Here is a 24295-nt window from a genome sequence, read left to right on the forward strand (position 1 = left end):
CACATTCACATCTGTATATTAATACTGATTATATATTAACTTTGTTTGTTACTGGAAAGAACTTAGCTTCTGAACTAAGAACAAAGAACTTTTTGACTGAAGGACTTGACCGTATTTTATGTGCATTTTAGCCTATGTGCATTTTAAAGTAAACCCCATGCCGTAATGGAAAAAGTATGTACATATATTGGCCAGTTGCTTGTAATTGCTATCAAATATTGTTTACATAAAATAAACATGTGTATTTTTACATATATTGGAGAAATGCTTGTAATTACTGTCTATTAATGTGTATATAAAGTTAACCCATACATTGAGTAAATGTCATGTTGATATATTGGAAAGTTGATTTTAATTAGTATAAAGCAATGTTTATATAAAGTATACCTCATACATTGATGTTAAAAGTATATAGAAGGTAAAGCCCCATACATTAAAGGTACAAATATGTAGAAATATTGGAGAGTTGCCTGTAATTATTGTCAAATAATGTTTATATAAAGTAAACCCCCTTATTTAAATGGTAAACATGTAGAAATATTGGAGAGTTGCTTGTTATTACTGTCAAATAATCTTTATATAAAGTAGCACACTGTATTTAAATGGTACAAATATGTAGAAATATTGGAGAGTTGCTTGTGATTACTGTCAAATAATGTTTATATAAAGTAAACCTGCATACATTAATGGTAAAAGCTTGTAAATTTATTGGAGCACTGTCTGTAATTAATTACTGTCAAATAATGTTTTAATAAAGCAATAACTGTTAAAAATATGTTTCTGAAACTTAATATCACAAGATCTTGTTTTTTTGTACAGGATAAAACCAATATTTAACAGGAATTTACTGTAAATAGATTGAATAATGACATAAAATAAAAGTTTAAATCGATCAATATACTGGTATTAGGCTTTAAATTAGGGTATCTGAAGGTAATTATACAACATTTTCTGTGTGTTTTACATAGAAAAGTCTTTACTTTGACAAGGAGTTCTTGTAGATGGATTGGATTATCCTAAAAATATACCAAATAATACTGTATTAAAACAAGTCTTTGTTTTAATTATGTAATTTTAAGGTATTTCTGCAATATTTGTAAGTTTTTATACAGATTTATACATTCGTTTAACATTCAACAGACATTTTTTTATGAGATTTTATTTTTTTTCTACAGCAGTTTGACTGTAAAAATACAGAAAATATTTACGGTAAATATCCGTTTTCAAAAAACAACATTTTTCTGTAAAATAATTTAAGTTTTTTTACTGTAATTTGACGGTAAGTGGTTGGCAACTTTGCTGCCAGACTTTTTACCGTTATTTTACGAAAAAAAATTTTACAGTGCATTGTTAAAGACTAGATGTCATAATGTCATAAATGCCATTCTTCCTCTAAATATTCTCTATAGCGAATCATTTCTCCTACTTGTAATACAGATCACACAACAGTGAATGATTATTTGTAAACAGCATTCGTAACGAGAGGATTTTATTGATGAGGTCTGTTACATTTACGTCATTCTGATACATTTCAGACTTCAGAGGAGTAATATGTGGAGTCAGAGGGAATTGGAGAAGTCAGAGGTTGGACACTTTTGGAACAGTCCCTCGAAAACTTAGGTCAGCAGGGATTAATTAGCTTTCTGAGACCCACACAGCAGATGTCAAGGTAATCTTGGGTTGCAGACTGCAGAGGTCAATGCAATATCTCAACTCTGGAGATGAAAAGTGATCTCCCAGAATCCACTGGGTGGACATACGAGGCTTCATCAGTCACAAACATGTCTACATCACTCAATGCAAATGCAGAGACACACCACTCTGCAATGGCCTCATTACTCAGTTCACGGTACATATTGAGGTCACTTACTGTGGATGGTATGATTCTAAAATGTCTAAAAATGCCAAAAAGACAAATGTCTTGCTAATATACCATAGTGTAAGGAAATTCAAAGATGTCCAAACATCCAAAATCGATTGCCATGTCTTCTTTAGAGCAGGTCTTTTATTCATCAGCTCATATAAAATAAATAAATGTAATATCTCGGAAGCACTACAACACAGAATTCAATACATATGTTATACAGAGCCACAATCTCTATTCTTTTTCAGTTTGTTGGAAAATCCAGTGTACCCTTTTCTTGTCTTGACCCTCTCGAGTATGTGTACGGCTCTGCAGTGGTGTGCAACTAATGAGTCCAAAAATGCAGCCAGACACTCTCTCACCACTGGAGGCCTGGAATGACCACCCTCAGCATTCTCTCCACTATCGGTTTAGTAGTGCAACCTTGATGGGACAATTTTTTTTTTTTTTTTATGAATGTCCTTGGTTGAAATTAAAGAAATGATAGGCTGGAATTTTAGTACTCAAATGTACAAATTCTTGAATTACACCAAAACCTATGTGATGGGGCAGTGACGTCATCCAATCTTACTCCCTTGACATGACATCAATACTTCACACAACTTTTTCTAGCACATCAAAGCTCAAAAGTCTGAATATTATCCAATTTAAAAAGATTGTCCTCATTTGTAAAACTAAAAGTTTCGTGATGTATATAAAAAAAACCTAACACTTGATGAAAAACTAAAACTTTAAATTACCACTATAGCCAGCAAAATAGGGACCAGCAATCATTATTATAAGATTTAAAGGGGTCATATAATGCCATTTTTGTACAAGCTAATATGAATCTTTAGGGTCTAAATTAAAAGTTTGTAATATATTTTAAAAATTCTCATTAGTATTGTAAGAAAAGGTCGTACATAGAAAACATGCCGTAATGTACCCTGAGTGTAAACCTTAGACGCATTCATTGTGAAGCGTGCAGCTAGCGATTTGCAAAATATAAATATTAATATAAATGTTAATAAAACGTTACACTCACTTCAGTTCTTCTGGAGGTTCAGCAGGAACACAAATAGCTGGTACCGATCCTTTTTTCATGAGCAGCTTCTTAGCAAAACCAGCTTTATACTGACCCTCCTCGTTTATAAAGCAGTCTGGTGTGTGAAATGATTCGCGCAAACATAAAAGCATTGACGTTGCTCGTGGGGAATATTCCCTTCGAAAACAAACTCAGCCACTGCGTCTTCAGCGGTTCGGATTTAGGATTTTTTATTTATTTATTTTTTTTATGAAGGGACCATGCACAATTTTTAACATAAAATTTCCATTTCATGTATTGTACCGGATTTAGCCAAAGGCTATTTTTCATAGTCCCCCAGGCAGGACAAATCTAACAAAATACAGCCCATTCTCATCCCTAGGCGTCATGAAACTGACGCCTTGGGAATCATTTTGACCATGCTTCAATATTCGACGCTTTAGGCACCCAATAGCGTCAGTTACATGACACGATCCTAGGGCGTCATCTTACTGACGCTTTACCTTTAACGTCAGTTAGATTACGCTATCTAATCCTAACCCTACCCCAGACCTAAACCTACCCGCGTCATCTAACTGACGCTTAGGTAAAGCGTCAGTAAGATGACGCCCTAGGATCGCGTCATGTAACTGACGCTAAAGGGTGCCTAAAGCGTCGAATATTGAAGCATGGTCAAAATGGTCATTTTAGTGACGCCTTGGGATGAGAATGCGTTGCAAAACATTACACAGACAATACCTATGTTCACATACAATAAATACATACATACACACTGTCAAGGCCATAAAAAAAACCATAAATAAATAAGTCAATCAATTTAACTACAACAATCTCAATGGTTACATAATTGGTTCAATTTTAAAAAGATTTTAACTTCAATTTAAAAAGACCATGAGCTTTACACCCTTTTATGTCCTCTGGTAGGGCATTCCACTGATTAGTGGCTTTCACTGCAAAAGATGATATTCCAAATGCGGAACGACGAAAATCACTCATAAGTGATTGTCTGGTAGATCTCACAGAGGTTTCACAGCGAAGATTAATAAAGTCACGTAATACAGAAGGAGCCAGACCGTTTAGGATTTTATGAACCATACACAAACTTGAATAGAGTCTAAAATTGTCAAAGTTTAGAAAATTATGTTTCTCTATGATCCTACAAAAATGAAAATGGTTAGGTTTTTTATCAAAAAATTTTAATGTCTGTTTATATAGAGATTTTAAGGGTTTAATAACAGTTTCACCTGCTTGACTCCAACATGTCAAACAGTAAGACGTGAGAAAAGATTGTAGCCTGCATAAAAGCCTTAGCTAGATCAAAAGAAAGACATTGTCTAATTTGTCTAAAGTTTGCCATATTATATTTAATATTCCTCACCATTTTCTTTACATGTTTTTTAAAACTGAGATTTGAGTCCAATATTATACCAAGATAATTGAGCTCATTTACTATTTCTAGCTTTTCACCGTTAATAAAAATATCATCATCAGGAGATTTAACATTTGTTTTAGAGAAAAAAATTCCTTTTGATTTACTGATGTTTAGGCTAAGACATGACTGTTCCAGCCACTGTGTAATATTTTCTGTAGCAGCTTTTAACTTCTCAGCCGCTAATTCTGCTGTTTTCGCATGTATAAAAATAACAGTATCATCAGCATACATTTGTACTTGTATCCCTTCACACTGTTTCGGAAGATCATTAATATACAAACTAAATAGTAAGGGACCTAGTACTGATCCTTGGGGTACACCCATTGTATAATGCAGATCACAGGACTTAACCCCTTTTATTTTTACACATTGTTCTCTATTTAGTAAGTATGAGGATACCCATGCCAAAGCTTCAGGTGAAAATTGAAATGTAGACAATTTAGAAAGGAGAACTGTATGATTAACGGTATCAAAGGCCTTACGTAGATCTAAAAATATAGCCCCAACAAATCCTCCTTTGTCAACTTTAGATTTTATTTGCTCTATTAAATGTAAAGTAGCTGTTTCAGTAGAATGATTTACTCTGAAACCAAACTGCATACAATGTAGGCCAAACTCAATGGTGTTAAGATGGGATGTCAGCTGTTCAAAAACAATCTTCTCTGCAACCTTTGAGAGTACTGGCAGTATGCTTATGCGTCTGTAGTTACTAACTTTATAATGGTCTCCAGATTTAAAAATAGGAGTAACAATAGCTTTTTTTCCATGCAGTAGGAAAAACACTACCTTCAAATGACAAATTAATTAAATGAGTGATGACCGGGGTTAAACTATCTTTGTGAGTTTTAACAAACATAGTATCCAAATAATGAGCATCAACGTCCGTTGGTGACGCCCCTTTGGAAATGATTTGTCTATGAAGCTTTGTCAGACCATCCCTGCGTCCCAATTCGCATACTATCCATCCTAAATAGTATTCAAAAAATAGAATTAGTAAGTCCCAAATCGTAGTATGTTGAAATGAGTGTTCCAAAGAGACCCGGATGGTCTACTATATCCGGTCAGAATCCGAAGTGCAGATCGATGCACACTCTGACGGCTGATATTGCCCACAACCCATCGCGCGTTGGACAAGGATTCGGTTAGAACTACAAACACGAGTGAAAAGTGTTAAACAACTACAGACATAGAGGATGTGCGAGTCCGGCGGTTGTGTCTGTCTATGGGTTGTGTAGAGAGGTTTAGATAAACGGGTTTAAGTGATTAATTATCAGTATCTAACCTGACGAAAATGCATTCAATGTTGTCTACATTATTATATTGCATCTGCAGCAGCATTGTGAACTTTTGAAAAGATACGTTTATAGCCATTAACTTTTAAATGCATCATTACATTCAAATTGCAAACACATGAGGAGAGTCTCCGCATGAAAGACCCACGACTGGCAGATGAACGTGCTACAACATTTCTCTCCGAAATGGTAAGAAATTATATTAGATTGAATGGAGGATTTTAACTGTGACGAGATGATTGACAGGGCAGTTTACGGTGATAGGATGCACGCGACAGAGCTGTCCATTAAAGATAACGAAGTAATATGTCCCAAAGCTTGCCTACTCTTTTGCTACACACTCAAAAGTATGTACTTTTTATTCACAAAAAGAGTACATACTTTTAGGGCGTAGTATAAGTAGGCGAATTGGGACGCAGTCCATAACTCAGTTACAATTGAGAATGGTCTGGTTTTAACCAGGCTACTCTTTTCCCGCCAATGATGGAAATGTCTGTAGTTTGTGAGACAACGCTTCCCTAACATTGACGGAATTTTCTAGTAGTATGTTCCTGCACAACCGGAGGCTGCAGTTTCAGGACCCCAGTTTTAGGACCGCAGTTCCAGGACCCTAGTTTTTTGTGACAGCGCCACCCAGGGGCGCCGCCAGGAATTTTGGGCCCCATGACAAAAAATCACATTGGGCCCCCTCTGCGCAACTGTTGTCACCACATCTCTAGGACCTAACTGTTCCATCAAAAGCTTTACATAACTCTAATCAAAGGCTTGCAACTGTCTTGCTTCTTGTAGTTCAATACTAGTACTAGCACAATATTTACTCCTGGTGATTTATAAATGCCAGTCTGCATACAGTATGCATTTCACTATTTGATGCAAGATTAAAAGCCACCATAAAAAATTTCCTTAATGCAACACTTTGTAAAAATTTTTACCTTAAAATAATGTTTCCAAAATCGTTTCAGTGGTTCATCAAAGGGTGAAAGGCACTTATGCCTCCGCTTTGCGGCCCTATATCTGCTATAACTTCACTATGTAAGATTGCCAGATCGGGTCGCGTTTCTGTAGTTCTAATGAGACATAAGAAAACTACAAATTTGACTTTCTTTACGACAAGTGTTACAATAGTCATTATTTTGTTTTTCTTCATTTCCGATGTCGCATTACTTCATACTTTCATAAAATCATGCATCATACTCTACCTTGTCTGTGGACCAAAGCCGGTGCTGGATAAACAGTGAGCGTGCAACAGTAGGCTGCGGAAGGCTAAATGATTTACGACAGCGGTAATGGACAATTCCGCTTCCAACCTGTAGGGCGACTGCAGAGGAAAAGTTCCATAGTGTTGCTTTAAGGCAATCCTTTACAGTCTCAATGTATTTTTTTTATTAATAACAGACTTTTAAAAATGAAACACAAAAAAAACTAAATATATCTTAAATTTTTAATCAAAATAAATTAACATCATCTCAAAACAATGAAAACAGCTGATTTTTTAACTTAACTGCACATAAATCTCAACAACAAAATAAAATTGACGTGTAAAACGGAATTTCCACATCAGGGTTATTATAGTGCTACAAAACAGATCAAGTGATCTCTAAATCAGTAGGTTTTGAGGTTTGGAATATGGTCATAACAAACTAACAGTATCAGTGACATCAAATTAAAAGGTAAGTTAACATGGTACAAATAAGAACAATGTACAAATAAGACTCCTAGACCCCAAGACTTTTCTCTCAAATAACAGCTCAACACGTTTTTGGCAGTTCAGCCATTCATCTTGTTCTCAGTTTGTTTTTAAGGCTGTGGGCATTATGTATGTAGTAATATTCCATATCTCCATAGCCATGCCATTTGAGAGCTATCACTAGACCTTGCTCAGCCTCACTCACCAAGAGCCCAACGCCGAGCCTTCTTGCTAGCAAAGTCATTGATCAAGTCTTTGAAGTCTAGCTTTCTGGCCAACTGACTTTCAATGGACAACATGGCAAGACTGCAAAGCCTGTCCTGAGACATAGTGGACCTCAAATAGTTTTTTATCAGTTTTAGCTTACTGAAAGCTCTCTCCCCACCAGCAACAGTCACAGGCAATGTACAAAATATACGTAAAACAATGCAGACTTCTCCAAAAATGCTGTGTAGCTGCATCATGTTAATTGCATTCAGGAGACCAAGAGGGGACAAGTTAGGAGGGAAAGTTGCAGCATATACTGTGTTTAGGTGTCTTATTTCATTTTCAAACTGGGATGTGAGATCTCTGGAATATTTCTTGATAAGTGGTTGGCACACAGAAGGGACTTTATCCTCACTAATCTGCCCAACTTTTAAAACAGCAGAGAATTCCTCAACTATTTCTGCAGTGGTGCGGAACCTGGTGTCCAGATCACTTATGATGCTGTCCATAGCAGTGAAAAACACTGTGTTCCGGAACACTGTTGCTGCACTGTCATGAGCGGTCTCCTCTTGAGAGGTCTCATCATGGAATCTTTTCCTTTTCTTTTGCCGACTGTGTTCCTTGCTGAACTGAGGTGCAATATCCATTTGTGTTGCAATCAGTGTTGGCTCAGACAGGAGTGACTCCCATCCATCTCTAAGAGCCAGCATCTCTTTTGTTAAGGCATTGATATTGGATGCCTCTGTGTCAAGAGAGATTTTTCCAGACTGGATAACCACATTCCTATCATCAATGCACTGCAGTACTTTGAGCCAGACAGTGAGTAGGACAATAGCATTAAATGACGTGAAGTAGTTCTTCAGACAACTAGCATCTGATCTGGCCTCGCTGGTGAGACTACATGTCGTGAGTATACTGTCAAGGGCCTCAATGACAGAAGGAAGGTGTTGTGCTACAGGTTTAACAGCCATGATTCTTGAACTCCAGCGGGTATCTGAGAGGCGATGCAAAGAGCAATCTGTTTTCTCTTTGTAGATGGCCCAGCGTTCTGGGCTGGCACTAAAAAGTGAGTAAAGGCGATTGATGCAGCCAAATAATGTTGCTACTTTTGGGCTTGTCTGTGCAGCATGCACACCTACAAGATTTAAGGTGTGGGAGGCACAGGGTGAAAATGTAGCTAGATGATTTTTCTTTAATATCTGGGCTTGGACTCCCTTGACCCTTCCTGACATGTTTGCCCCATTGTCATATCCTTGCCCTCTGCAGTCCCCAATGTCTATCCCTTTGTCATCAAGCACATTTTGAATCATTTCTGCTATCTCACTTCCTGTTTTTTTGTGAAAGTCCTTAAATTCTAAGAACCTTTCCGTGATCTCCCAGTCATCTGTTTCTTTGTTATACCTCACATATCTGATGAGCACCACATTCTGCTCAGTGTGGGAAATGTCTGGTGTAGCATCACAGATGACTGAAAAATAAATAGCATCTTCCCTTTCCTTTAAATTTTTTTTCAAAATTCTTCTGCCACATAAATCAATAAATTCATTCTGAATGTCAGAGCTCAGATAATGTGTCAGCCTGGTTCCTTTTTTTTATCCCTGACTTTTTGCAAGTGCTCATTAAGCACTTCGTAATCAGACAAAAGCTCTAGTGTGCCTAAGAAATTTCCATTATGGGTATCATCTAGGTCTTTGGTTTTACCCCTGAAAGGTAAGTTCCTTGATGCCAAGTGCAGGGTTACATCCAGGATTCTCTGCAAGAGAGCTCTGTTTTTCTCAGTTTCTGTTTGGATCTGCTTTTGCAACTGAGAGTCAATGCCACTAACAGCCATTACTGACTGTTGCAAGTTCTTCCATTTCAAATAGCAGTCTCTGTGTGCCGTATTCTTCTCATGGACAGGGAATTTATCATACATCCTACGCCATTTTACATCAGACATTTTATATCCCTTTTGGCTGTTCAGTGCACTAAGAGAGGGTCTTTTTTGCAAATGAGAGAAAAGCACACATGGGATGCAATACAACGCATTACAAGATTCGCTGTAAGGTAGCCAGTCTCTCTTCACCTTTTCCCTCCCGTTGGCTGCCTTGCTGTACAATAAGTATTCTGGGAATGGTTTTCCCTCAGAATCCTGTGGCAGTAGTACGTCACCATCTCTGGTGGACAGTGCCCTCACAAAAGCCTCCCTGTCCCTGTCAGTCAAATCCGCTGGCCACAAACCTGGGTCAATATCCTGCCTATGACTTCTGCCTTCTTCCACCATGCATCTCTCATCCTCATCATCATTGTAACTTTCTATCCCTTCTACCTTTCCTTCCACACTTCTTCCTCCTTCTACCTGAGAGGGCCCTGGCTCTGTAGGATGCACACAATGCATGTGGATATTCAAATATACTATGATACAGTATATATATATATATATACAGTATATATATATATATATATATATATATATATATATATATATATATATATATATATATATTAAAATATGCCATACACCAATAAATAACACTAACACTACAGAACATTGACACAAATACATAAGACACAATATGTGTGTGTGTGTGTGTGTGTGTAAGCTTCTCAAACAAATTGCCCTTCGTGATGGAAAATAATAAAGTCTGTATAGATGTCATTTACGGCCAAAATTCAGTCTAAATGAACGGATCAAACTGGATTATTTTAATACTGTCTGTAACTTACAACCCGAATTCCGGAAAAGTTGGGACGTTTTTTAAATTTGAATAAAATGAAAACTATACGACTTTCAAATCACATGAGCCAATATTTTATTCACAATAGAACATAGATAACATAACAAATGTTTAAACTGAGAAAATGTACACTTTTATCCAATAAATGAGCCCATTTCAAATTTGATGCCTGCTACAGGTCTCAAAATAGTTGGGACGGGGGCACGTTTACCATGGTGTAACATCTCCTCTTCTTTTCAAAACAGTTTGAAGACGTCTGGGCATCGGGTTTATGAGTGTCTGGAGTTTTGGTGTTGGAATTTGGTCCCATTCTTGCCTTATATAGGTTTCCAGCTGCTGAAGTGTTCGTGGTCGTCTTTGACGCATTTTTCGTTTAATGATGCACCAAATGTTCTCTATAGGTGAAAGATCTGGACTGCAGGCAGGCCAATTCAACACCCGGACTCTTCTACGATGTAGCCATGCAGTTGTAATAGCTGCAGTATGTGGTTTTGCATTGTCCTGCTGAAATACACAAGGCCTTCCCTGAAATAGACGTCGTCTGGAGGGGAGCATATGTTGCTCTAAAACCTTTATATAGCTTTCAGCATTCATAGTGCCTTCCAAAACATGCAAGCTGCCAATACCGTATGCACTTATGCACCCCCATACCATCAGAGATGCTGGCTTTTGAACTGAACGCTGATAACACGATGGAAGGTCTCCCTCTTCTTTTGCCCGGAGGACACGGCGTCCGTGATTTCCAACAAGAATGTCAAATTTGGACTCGTCGGACCATAGAATACTTTTCCACTTTGAAATAGTCCATTTTAAATGAGCCTTGGCCCACAGGACACGACGGCGCTTCTGGACCATGTTCACATATGGCTTCCTTTTTGCATGACAGAGCTTTAGTTGGCATCTGCAGATGGCACGGCGGATTGTGTTTACCGACAGTGGTTTCTGGAAGTATTCCTGGGCCCATTTAGTGATGTCATTCACACAATCATGCCGATGAGTGATGCAGTGTGGTCTGAGGGCCCGAAGACCACGGGCATTCAATAAAGGTCTTCGGCCTTGTCCCTTACGCACAGAGATTTCTCCAGTTTCTCTGAATCTTTTGATGATGTTGTGCACTGTAGATGATGAGATTTGCAGAGCCTTTGCAATTTGACGTTGAGGAACATTGTTTTTAAAGTGTTCCGCAATCTTTTTACGCACTCTTTCACAGATTGGAGAGCCTCTGCCCATCTTTACTTCTGAGAGACTCTACCTCTCTAAGACATCCCTTTTATAGCTAATCATGTTACAGACCTGATATAAATGAACTTAATTAGTTGCTAGATGTTCTCTCACCTGAATCCTTTCTAATTTTTTTGCTTTTTCAACCATTTGTTGCCCCCGTCCCAACTAATTTGAGACCTGTAGCAGGCATCAAATTTGAAATGAGCTCATTTAGTGGATATAAGTGTAAAATTTCTCAGTTTAAACATTTGTTATGTTATCTATGTTCTATTGTGAATAAAATATTGGCTCATGTGATTTGAAAGTCTTATAGTTTTCATTTTATTCAAATTTAAAAAACGTCCCAACTTTTCCGGAATTCGGGTTGTACATGCAGGTTGAGGTAATCTACTTATTGTTTCTAACTGCATCTACTGTACAGACAGGAGATTGTTTTTTGTATTATTTTTTTTATTGTCATAATGGGCAAAAATAATTTTTGTTGATGTCATAATTTTTGTTATGGTAAAAAAGAGCAAGAGAGACAGAGAACCCCACACAGACTCCCTGGAATGATGCTAAGTCATTAACACAATGTTGCTCACCTTCTTCACTGGGACAGGGACAGGGAGGGGTGCAGTTAGTATGGGGAGACTGGGGTGCTGCTGACTCATCTGTTGTTGTTGTTAAGTCTGCTAAAAGGGGCATGGATGATTCAATATGAATATATTGCTAAACGTTTCCCTGCACTTATTAAATGTTGATGAAACGTAGGCTAACACTAGCCTCCAGCTGGCTAAGTTAACTTATTTCACTATGGTCTATGGACAACAGGTTAATACCACTCACAGACTAAAGGCTACCCACCTTTCTTTGTGAAAAACTGGTATACAGAACGACAGCCTTTCTTTAGTCTTTCCTCTCTCTCTTTCCTCTCTTTCCTTTTCTGGAAACCAGATTTTATTTTACTATTCGACATTATGGTATTTCTAGCGCGGCGTCGCCTTCACCGTGCATCGATTGACTGTCTGCTAAACACCGTCACCGATGCGCGCGCTTAGGCAGGAGTCGCAGGACCAAACCATTTCATGCAGATACATGGGGGTGGTCGGTCAATATGGATATTTACTTTTTGGTCAATGGGGATATTTAACTTTTATTGCCAAAATAAGTCAAATCAAAGACATCATTCAATTTATTATTATTTGAAATATACTCAATGATGATGTTTTATATATATATATATATATATATATAAAAGTTTTTACCTATTTGATGGGCCCCCTGTCAGTTAGGGGCCCTTGGAATTGTCCTAACTTTCCCCCCTATACGGCGCCCCTGGCGCCACCTACGAAACTGGATGCTATAGCGGCGGCTGCGGTTTCAGGACCGCAGTTCTAGGATCCAGGTGGTTTAGTTTGTACAAGTATCAAGATCCACCTATTATCTTAAGTCTTGTTAGAAAAATACAAATATATATTTTAACAAATAAGATTACGGAATAGAAAAGCTCCTGCAGCAGGTGGATTAGAGCAAGTAGCATCAAGCTACATGACAAAATTTAAAAGATTAATATTACACTTTTACTTAAAGCTCACTTTAAAACACCATCGAGTATTTGTATCATATTCTGGTCGCGGTTTAAAATGGTTTTAACTCAAAAAAAGATGTTGAAATATGTTATATTTAGCATTTTATATGCAGCTAATGGCTACACCTTGCTTAGCAATACAGTAAACATTCTTTATTCATATGAAAATATCCCAAATCACAAGAAAATGACACAAACCACATATACTCGAAATTGTGCATTTATTAGCTTCTTGTTTCAGGTGAAGAGATGTGTCTTAGCTTTGTTATCACGGAGGTCAGAATGAGGAAGTGTACACACTAGCGCGTCATGCAGAAGGACATGATTATTATCACATTCAACCACGTGAAATGATTGACAGCTCTATAGTAAAGAGAGTGCTGAGATCATAACTGACGCAAATCAGGAATAGGAGACACAGATTTCGCTGTGTTCGCTGTTTGAGCTTCAGATCGCATAGTTTAGTGGAACATGAAAATGATTATTTCTCCAAATATGCACACCATTGGACTAAGAGCCCTGACGGATGCTGTATGTGAACACCATAGACTGTAAAAAGGTGAACACAAATAAATCGGAGGAGACGTGAATGACTGCTTTACGAGTGATGATTTCCATTCAAAATAACGAACGTTACAGATTAATAATTTTGCACTCCTGTCATATATTAAGAAATTAATGTCACTGCAAACCAGTTTTATCATAAACAGTGGTCAACTATCGAAGCTGGAGTTTTAAATCTTTCTAATGATGCCGAGTTTCTCTAGATCAAATAAGTAAGAGTGTGATGTTTTAACGAGTAATGAATGTTGAACAACAATAATCTGGGGCCGGCTGTGATCTTTGCCACGAAAGGGGTTAAATTAGTGTTTTGGGTGATCCACTTCGGTAGGTGGCTCTGTCACAGAAAACTAGGGTCCTGAAACTGCAGTCCTAGAACTAGGGTCCTGAAACTGCAGCCTCCGGTTGTGCAGGAATACCCTTCTCGAATTTTCTGGCGCTTATACGGTAGAAAGCGCTATTAGGCATCTTCTGAAAGAGTACTGAATCTCGCTGTCCATTCGCGAAGTGCTGAAATATAACCTTATATGGAATCGTATTCTGAACGTTTAACCTAATAATCGTCATTTGTTGTGGATTAGAAATCAAGACAAGTGTATATAGATCCTACAAAGCACCTATACAGGGGTGCGTTTCCCGAAAGCATCGTAGCCAACTATGGTCGCAAGTTCCGTCGTTATCGGCATAGTTCAACGAGTCGGAGTTTCCCGAAACCATCGTTCCAACGAACATTCGCAAACAGCATCGCACAGTTGTGTGATTGGAACGACAGCTCTTGAGCTGTGGTTAGAAGCATAGTTTCTAAATTGCATGACATGTGGACTTAATAAATCCGTATCTTGGGCAAAATAAGCAAACTGACATTCAGTACAACCTGTGTCTTTTATTTAGAATACATACAAATGTGTTTGACATCTTTGAGTTTGTCATTTAAAGCACCGTTTTTGAAGACTGCGCATGTGCGAACGTGCTCTGTAAGAACGAGCCTATGATTAAATCTGGAAATAAAGCGAAATAACTGAGAAAAATTAGAAATATTCCTCAGATGCCATGTCTGTAATTTATATCAAAACATCTAGCATTAATTCGATCTCAAACAGTTTAATTAAATTAAGTTATTACTCCACCACGTGCGTGACGTCATAAACCAATGTGGTTGAACACCACTTTGCAACAATATGGTTTCGGGAAACAGTCGTGACTAGCTAGTTGATTTCTTTAACGATGCCATACCCAACATACCCATACCCAACATAATCCCCTGTGAGGGGGGTTATAGCATAGCTTGCATGTACTTGATAAAACGGCAGAAAAGGAAATGTTTTCAAAAGCAGTGTACTGCTGTGCTAAAAGGGAGTCATGTGAATTTTTTTTTTTTTTTTTTTTGCTTCTTTTAATGGGATGTTGTTTTTAGCTCACCTCAGAAATGTCATATCCATCTTCCTCCTGCCTAAGAGTTTCTAACACCCAAACACTTCCACTGCGAGTTGGCCTGTCAGCCTAAAAGCTTCCTCTCTCATTGTGATAACACAATCGATAAAATGGAAGCAACAATTCCTCTTCTTCTTCTTAGCCACATTGAACTGCCTTATATAAGATACACTTTAGTAGATATATAGATTGTAGGGTACAGCTATTAACATTTGATGAGGGGGCAGGGTAGTTTATTCTGAAATGAGTCAGAAAGGTTCATCCAGGTCTGAAAAACAGCTCCAGAACCTTGTTATACAAGAGTTTTGCCACAGCGAGGTGCTGTAATGATAAACCCTGCTGGATCTTGTGCATTGTTTTATAATCACCTGCTGTTAGTTTTATTAAGTAAAATTCAGACTCCATGTGTATTTTTTTATTTTTTTTATTTTTTTTGTGTCAGATATCTGTCAAAAAACAACATTAAGTGACTTATGGAGTAACTAGATTTGCAACATTAACTCAGTCGTTCCATTGCATACAGAGTCACAATATCAAAAGCTGAAGATAAATGAGCTTTAAAATAAAAGAAAACACGAGGGCTTCTTCAGTCAAATATGCCAAATATGATATGATGAATAAACTTAATGAATTTCAAGAATTTCAAAATGTGCATGAATCTAAAACATAAAATTCTTTATTTTAATTACATTCTGAGAGCAAGCCACTTATGTGGCCCTTAAATGTGTTCATTAAAGCAGACACCAAGGACTTTGGCAGTGATAAATGCCTGTTAACATCAGGGTCTTTATACCTTTAATCCCTTTGGTCTTTTTTACCAAAAGGGATCGGTGCATGAAGAAGAACACATCTTAAATACAGAGATCCTTTTATTCACTTAAAAGCAATGTTAACACTCTTAAAGGTCAAGTGGCTTACATTTGACTTACTAGTTACAAATCTGGCCTATTCAGAAACTTTAATCAAAGGTGATGTGTGATTAATAGTGACTAAAATGGACTTGTCCTTGAAAAAATCTATAACTTTAAACCACGACTCTTAACAGCTCTGCAGTGTGAAGTGTTAAGCATTCAGCATTAAGCTCGACTTCAAAAAAACAAAAACATTTAACAATGCAAAAATGTGTTTTGTAAAAACTGCTTTGCCACACCAATCAAAGGAAGCCTGGAAAAAAAAGCCTGCCTATATTTCACATTCAAAACAACCTTGTTCATGCTTAGGGCTGAGTTAATTATGGACAAAGTAATGCTTGGGCCTAAGCCAAAAGTTTGCCCTGCTGAAATAAAAAATTAATTGGCTGTCTGAAAAGGCATTTGTGCACTTTTTGAATGTGTCACACAAAATCCCAATTCTAAATTGCATCAGGGACAATGGTACAAAATGAAAATAATTCTTATGGCATCATTCACATTTAGCTTTTAAATTGACTCTAGCAATAAATCTATTTAAGCGAAAGCAGATGAAAGTGATGTGATATGCAGACTTGACATGAAGATTTCACTCCTTCAGGTGATCTTCATTTAAAAAAATGCATACTGCATGCTGATTATCCAATCCCACGTTTCAAATGCAAACTGTTTGGCACATGAAAATACTGCAAGTATCTAAAGTTCCTATAAACAGATGGCATTTGTGTTAACCTAACATAAAACAGAAGGGTTTGTACGTCCCTCACATGCTAAATATGAGAAGAAAAGGATAATGACTGCATTTCTGATTATTTTTTCCTTTAATGGACCTATAATTAATGCTTGCAGGTTGCTTATGGCTCTGAACGTACACAAAGGATAACTAAATAATTAATAAATAAATAATTCTATAAATAAAAATATAATAAATAAATAAATATTTCGCTAAATAATTCTAGATCATTTTGAATCCAAGTAGGTTAAAGTATAATGATGATTAGGGGTCTGCTATATTCTTGTGCTCAGCTGAGAGCATCATTTGTCTTGAGTGACACAAGGACTTGACATTAAAGACAACTGTGCATGCATCACTATGTTTGGAGCCAAAGAAAGTCAGCCAACCCTTTCTCACTGAATAACCCCCTTTCAGTCCTTTGGAGTCAGAATATATTTAAAGTTCCCTTTAGATGACTTTGTGAAACCTGACTCTGGACCCAGAGCATGCACAGGAAGTATCTATCCCCCAGTGATGAAAGTCAAGCAATTTCTTATAGCACATTGATCACCCAGATGGGTATATCAAAGAAGTTTTTTCTTTTTCTTTTGGGCAGCAAGTCTGATTCATTCCACTTGCCAATCAGTCATCATACTGGATAATTTAGCTGGGTATTGCTTTGTGGCCATATACCTGCATCTTCACTGTTTTGTTAAGATACATTCATTTTCATTGAGATTAAAGTTGATGTTTGTATTTTGTCAGTGTACTTTCTTCAGTTCCAGATTAATTTGCAGAGACAACTAAGTAAGCCATTTGTAGGCTGAGTGTAACCAGTGAAGGTGTTTTTCTTTGCTTTGTGACTGAATTAACATAGAAAATACATCATAAAAACAACTTTAAAAAAATCACCACTCACATAGTGATTTTTTTATGAATAATGTTGTATATATATATATATATATATATATATATATATATATATATACACACACACACACACACACACACCTTGGAATCCATTGGAATTATAAGGTTTAATATGCGGTTTTGAGATATTCAGCTTCAACGTTTTTGCATTCCATTGTATACAACACAATAAAAAAAATATCAAAATTCATATTCAATTTAATTCCACATTAATGATAAATCCAAAATAAATGGCATTGAATTGATTGATAAAAAATGCTATAATATACATATTTGTACAATATTTCAAATACAAAATAAAATAGCACCTAGAGGAATTTTTGTGGAACTCTATTTATCATATTAATTGGAAGACTGCTTGGTTTATCCCCTTTAAATATTGCATTAATAATAAAACCAAAGCAATACATTTTAAAATTTTGCATACTATACATGTTAGAATTTTGATGATTATGGCTTACAGCTATAAAAACATTTTCACAATATTCTAAATTTGAATTTGGGGTTTTCATAAGCTGTAAGCCATAATCATAAAAATTATAACAAATAAAGGCTTGAAATATCTCACTTTGCATGTAATGAGTCTTTTATATATTAGTTTCACCTTTTAAGTTGGGGATGAATTTAAATATTTTTGCTTATGGATATAAAATTTTGCCAACAATATAAATTAACAATGTATTCAAGACCTTTGTTAACATTGTTTTCATAATATACAATAATATCCTTTAAAGTAAAATAGTATTACATTTTTACAAAATTAAAGATAAATTCTGCCAATTCCTTCCAGAAATTTTGGATAATTTTGCATTAAAAAAACAAATGAGTCAACACCTCTTTCCCACTTTTACAAAAGGAACATAAATCGTCAATATCAGAGTATCTTGCAATTTCTTTGGTTTTATTATTAATGCAATATTTAAAGGGGATTAACCAAGCAGTCTTCCAATTAATATGATCAATAATAGAGTTAAAAAAAAATCCTCTAGGTGCTATTTTGTTTTGTATTTGAAATATTGTACAAATATGTTTATTATTGCATTTTTTATCAATCATTTCAATGCCATTTAAAATTAATTTATCATTTATCATTAATGTTGAGTTAAATTGAATATGACTTTTGATAAGATGAATCAGAGTAGGGGAAATAGCTTTAATGACAGAATTAAATTCTTTAAAATGCACAGGAAAACTATGGATTCGCATAAATTGTTCGTATGTTAAAATATTTCCATAATTATCAAATTCATAAGATGATTAATATCCCTGTTAAACCAATTCCTTAAAAATAAGGATTTATTGGTCAACCAACAGTTTAATAACACTTTGGTCTTTTTTAATCTAGAGGAGAAGTTTAAACTTTGACATCCATGCTCTTGTTTTCCTCATAGTAATGACAGTGACGCAAATTGTATGCATACCGGAAATTTCAATGCGTGCGCACGATAAACGTATCGTGTGCACACGCAATGTGTTTTGCGTGCGCACGCGATAGTCTTTATTTTTTACATTTTTTTGCAAAGGTCCCTTTAGGGGCTCCGTAGATATCTGAGTATGTTGCAATTAAATACTTACGTTTAAAAGTGTAATTCGGCAATTTCCCTCTCAAAAAACAAACAAACAAAAAAACATTTGTCACTGGCACGCAATGATTTCTGGAGTAGGCAAGGCCTCGAAGGATTCATCTGTTGTATCCTTCATTTCATGGGAAACGAAGGACACATTTGGAGGCCGCATTTGAAGGAGTCTTTGAATTGGGGCAGCCTTCGTCCCTCAGTTCTCGCCATCTCCAAAAAGCCAAGCTGTAGTATCAGGAGTTATTAAACTATGAAGCACATGAGACAGGAGTAGCGAACTTCATTCATCTTGTTTACTCTTCACTTCCATTTTTACACACAGACTTCTTTTTCAAAATAGTAGTCACAATACAATTCACTCATGAACAATATTTTTCCCTTTAAAAAAAAAACTGAACAGATTATCAGAGTTGCATCAACAATACAGACACATCCACACATCAGATCCAGAACAGCACATGAGATCTATGTGACATAGTCCTTCAACCAACTGGCTTCTGGACATCACATTTAGGTCTAGTGGTACGAGTGTGTGTGTGTTTAGTGCAATGTTATCAGCCAGAGTTGTTGGTGTTCATGGAAATGCAGTGAGAAAGGAAGCATTTCATGTATCTCCATCATTAAGAACATATGTACCCACCCCAAATCTTTTGGCAATCGTGAGCGGATCAGTTTACCTTTTTTTTCTTCTTTTAGGAACATGCAAGGGGTTCCGTACCCTCACTTTATCCCCCTCCTGGAAAAAATAGTTTGAGCACCCCGCTTAGCATCAGTGTACTTTTTTATTTTGTGTTGCTGTCGCGTAACCCTTCGGCAGGTAGTTATGTTAGTTGGCGGGTGCACAGGAACAGATGGCAAAATAGCCTTGTGTGCATTTGCCTGCCATAGAGGAGCTGAAAGGGTGAAGTACCAATTGCAGGATGCAAGATGAGCAGGATGTGACTTGGTAGTTCTATCATTGACCTGAGACACGTGGCAGGAACGGATAGCATCATGAACGAGCTTCGGAAGACGAAGTTGACAGTTCCAGTCGCAGTTTATAGTACAGCAACAACTCAACATCCAGTCGCTGGGGTGAAGGAAGCCAACTATTGGAAATCTGTGTACGAGGTGTGGTTAGAGCAGGACAAGAAGCACACGCAGCATCAACAACATCATCCGCAGACATAGAATTACAGGAGGCAGATAGAAAAGCAACAAACTCCTCATCAACAATAGCCGCGTTTCCACTGTCGGGCCAGTGTGAGCCAGGACTTTAAACGGACCGTGCCGGGTTAAAAGCCCCGGGCCTGTAGCACCGAACCCAAAACACACTGTGTTTTCACTGTCGGGCCAGAAACTCCGCAGCGCTTCACTAAAACACGCCCGCGTAACACGCCTCTATGGAACAACGTCACACAAACCCATAATTTCACCAACAAATGGAAGTTTTATCAGAAAACTAATCAGAAAAAAATCACTGTAAACAGCGTGATCGTAATTGTGCATAGTCTTTTGCATTGCGTTGTAGTGTTTATACGCACGTATAAATATAATTAATTATTATTAATAACGGATTATGATCAATAATTAATTATTTAATTATTTTCAGAATTTACTGTAGCAGAATCAATAGTATGATCACTTTATCAGTTCATCCAATGAACGTAAAGCATAAACAATTATTAATTCTAGGAAATATAATATCTTCCTGGCCAAGAAAGACTAATTCCCAGCTAACAGCTAAATTAAGAAATAATTCAAGGGTAAAAGCATAAGTAGCTTAGATCGCAGTTCAAGACAATAAATTCGTAAGCACATAACACAAGTAATGCTTCTCTTTTCAAATACAAACAATACTTTATTGATTATAAGCCTATGACTAACACATAAAACTAATATCAAACACAAACACACGCACACGCATTCATACAAGCTGAAGAAAGAAAGAGAGTGAGGAAGAATGGGTTTTAGGAGTCAGATGGTGAGATCCCAATTTCTATATGCACTTAAAAGACATGACCTGAACGAACCATCAATAATTAATTTCACCCTTTTATCGTTTCTTAGGCGGGTAATTCAATTTGATATTAAAACACCAGTTCAGCTAAAAGTCTGGAGGCTACTTGCTTGTCCTTGTGTTGCTTTGAGGATTCTCCTTTTTGTCGGTGAAGGGGGTTCCCCGGGTCCGTTGCTTGGCTGGCGGTCTCCTCGTGCTTGCTAGATCTTGGGCAGCCAGTCACGTGGTGTGTTGGCACGGATGAATGAAAGTCTTTGAAGTTGGAAGCTGGTTTTGCAGTTGAAACGTTAAAACGAAACTTTGCAGCAAAACTTAACTTAGAACCGAGACTTTTAACGAGAAAATAAAGAAAAACTTAGGAAAGAAAGAAAATTGAGACGAGAGTAGATGATGATGGCTTGAATGAAGCTGTTGAACCCGTTCTTTTGATCTTAATTTGGGTTCTTTGTCTCTACGCGTCTACATGGTTATTATAACCATCGTCTGCTCCACCCGACTTGTTGTTCTGCCGAGACCTTTTTCAAGAGAGAGCCCGCCCGACTTCTGTTCTATTCTTCTAGCGCATTATTCTACTACAGCTCTGTTCGGGTCTAAGGTTTTAAACTCCAATGTTTTGTCCCGCCTCCTGGAGGAATTTGGAATTCGGACAATAAGATACTATAAGGTTATTTGAGAAGGGGGGGGAAGACCCCCTTCTCGTGTCGTGAATCATGTGTTATCTGTGGTCTGCTTACTCATCAGCTCGATCAGAGGATTCAGTTTAGACATAATTTCCATTTTAAGAACATAAACATTTTTACACAGATTTCAATCAAGCCACCTTCTGAATTAATAATATATGAGCATAATGATAGGAAACACGACACACTTTCATTCCAGCATCTCATAGTTATAACAATTACATGACTTAGATGTGATCTAAGCAGAATAGACACATACAGGGGTTGTAAACACAATATATAATTATGTTATGTTATATAATTTTGATTATGGGTCAGTCAAGAATTGTTCTGGGATGAGTTATATGGATTTTGATATGTAAAGAGTGTGGGTGTGTAAAGTTTCTGGGGTTTAAGAAAGACATTCCAGTCTGAGGTCACGGATAGTTCCTGCTGAAGTCTGTTCTGTTCATCTTCTCATGGGACCTTGGTCCTTAAGAAAGACGTAGTCTGTTAGTCGCAGGGGTCAGGTGACCTCTTGTTAGGGCCTCTTGTTTCACCATTTCTGAACAGATCTGTTCTTGCCAAATTATAAAACATTGACAACGTTCTTCCTTTAGTTAAACAACAAAAAGTATTTTGGCTTCAGAGCCTGTTGTAATCTGGAATATGCAGCCTCTTGTGTTTGATTATGTATGAAAGCTTCACTTGTGTTTGGTTCATTCTCGTTATCGCTACAGCGTATACATATTTCTACCTTATACGGTGATCAGAATCCACATCGGATCACAAACAGAATGCATTCAAACATGAAAGTGAGTTTTGAGGTAAATTATTTTAAAAGTCTTTGATGCTGAGGTTAGCTGACAGAATCATTCAGCGCTGCCATCTCCCGACTCAGGTAAACTCCGCCTCTGTTCATAACCACTCCTCTAGCCCGAGCTGGCCCACTTTGGACCAAGGTATTCGACGGGCCAGAAAACACTGGCCGTTGGCCCCGGGGAAGCCCTGACGAGGCCCGATCAAGCCCCGCACTAGCACGCCCGCTTTTGGCCTGACAGTGGAAACGCGGCTGTTGTGGATTTCCTGCTGTGAGGAGGTTGCGTCACAGTAAGCGGCTTCATGTAGAAACTGAGGGACTGTTTTGCGCATGCGCAGTGTGTTCGGAAAAACTTCCTGTGTAGTTAATAGTTGGCCTTCCACCGACAGTCCGTGGTCTTCATTATTCCATAACACAACAGTGTGCGTCTGTGATGATGTAAGTTATGTGACGAGTAGATGTTGTTTATATATTTGAAGGTGGTGTGAGTTATATTACCGGGGTAATATGTTTATTTGTTAACTTCATATGTAGCATGTGTTACTGAACCCCATGAAGCAGATGGCCCGTCATGTTTAGTTAGTTACCTCACATTTATTTCCTTATTTGACTGTTTATTTAGCTGTATAGCCTTCGTTCATTGAATCTGTTATTATATTGAAGTTAATGTGTCAAATCACAGCTGGTAGCCGACAGGGTTTTCCCATTTTAGCTTGGTCACATGACCTACTTGTGGCGCGAAGCTGTGGTGTTGTTTAATGATCCTACTCTGAACCCTAGTGGTGATTTGCAGTATTACATGTTATTCATATCTGCTGTAATTCATGTTATTTTCACTATTGATGCCATTGAACTTTAATTAGTATTAATATTGTTTTACTGTTGTTGTCTTCTGCAGGCATCACAAACCACACACATACACATATTGCAATGCCCTGTAGAGTTGTAAGAGGCCAATAAAGTTATCTAAAGAAAAGAAGTCGCTGCGTCTTCTTTGACCGGAGGATTAGGCCAGTATACATACAGTCAGCATATCATCACCGCAGCTGTTCCGTTACAAGTGGTCCTTCGAGCCGGATCATGTGTATAACTGCGCCATGGCATCTTCCAACAACCAAGCAGGTGATCAACCTTCAGTTGTGTCCCGCCCAAGACGGTCTCACCAACTCCCCAGGCACCTGCGTGACTTTGTCATTGATAACCCAAAGTCACTTTGTCAATGACTTTGTCATTGATAACCCTGGCAATTTGCATCGTTGTGATGTCACACATCAAATGATAGAAGCGCAAGAGGAAGAGCCTCTAGACCATATTCTGCACGCTGGGTCAGAAGATCTCATGCTGGAAGGGATGGAAGCCCGCATGAAAGACATAACTGGGCAGATGAAACAACTACGGTCAGCCATGGACAGTGTTAAATGTAAAGCTTACCCTCAACAGCATTCATCCAACTTATCATTTCCTCTTCGAAGCTTGAGCCTTTCTCATATTCACCACAGTGGAGAGATATGGCCCAGAGTATCGCCCACCATGGACCAGATGAGTTGGAAATCAGCTAATGGAGGGTATTGTCAGCTCTTAGATAACACTGAACCTTACCCACTTGCACCACAGCCCATACAGGGAGACCTCAGCTCAACAACTCAGGCTACCAGATCTCTGGAGCCATCCATCCAGT

Source organism: Rhinichthys klamathensis, unplaced genomic scaffold (genome assembly GCF_029890125.1).
Source record: "Rhinichthys klamathensis goyatoka isolate OS25496 unplaced genomic scaffold, OSU_Roscu_1.1 h1tg000007l_1, whole genome shotgun sequence".
Classification (NCBI taxonomy): domain Eukaryota; kingdom Metazoa; phylum Chordata; class Actinopteri; order Cypriniformes; family Leuciscidae; genus Rhinichthys; species Rhinichthys klamathensis.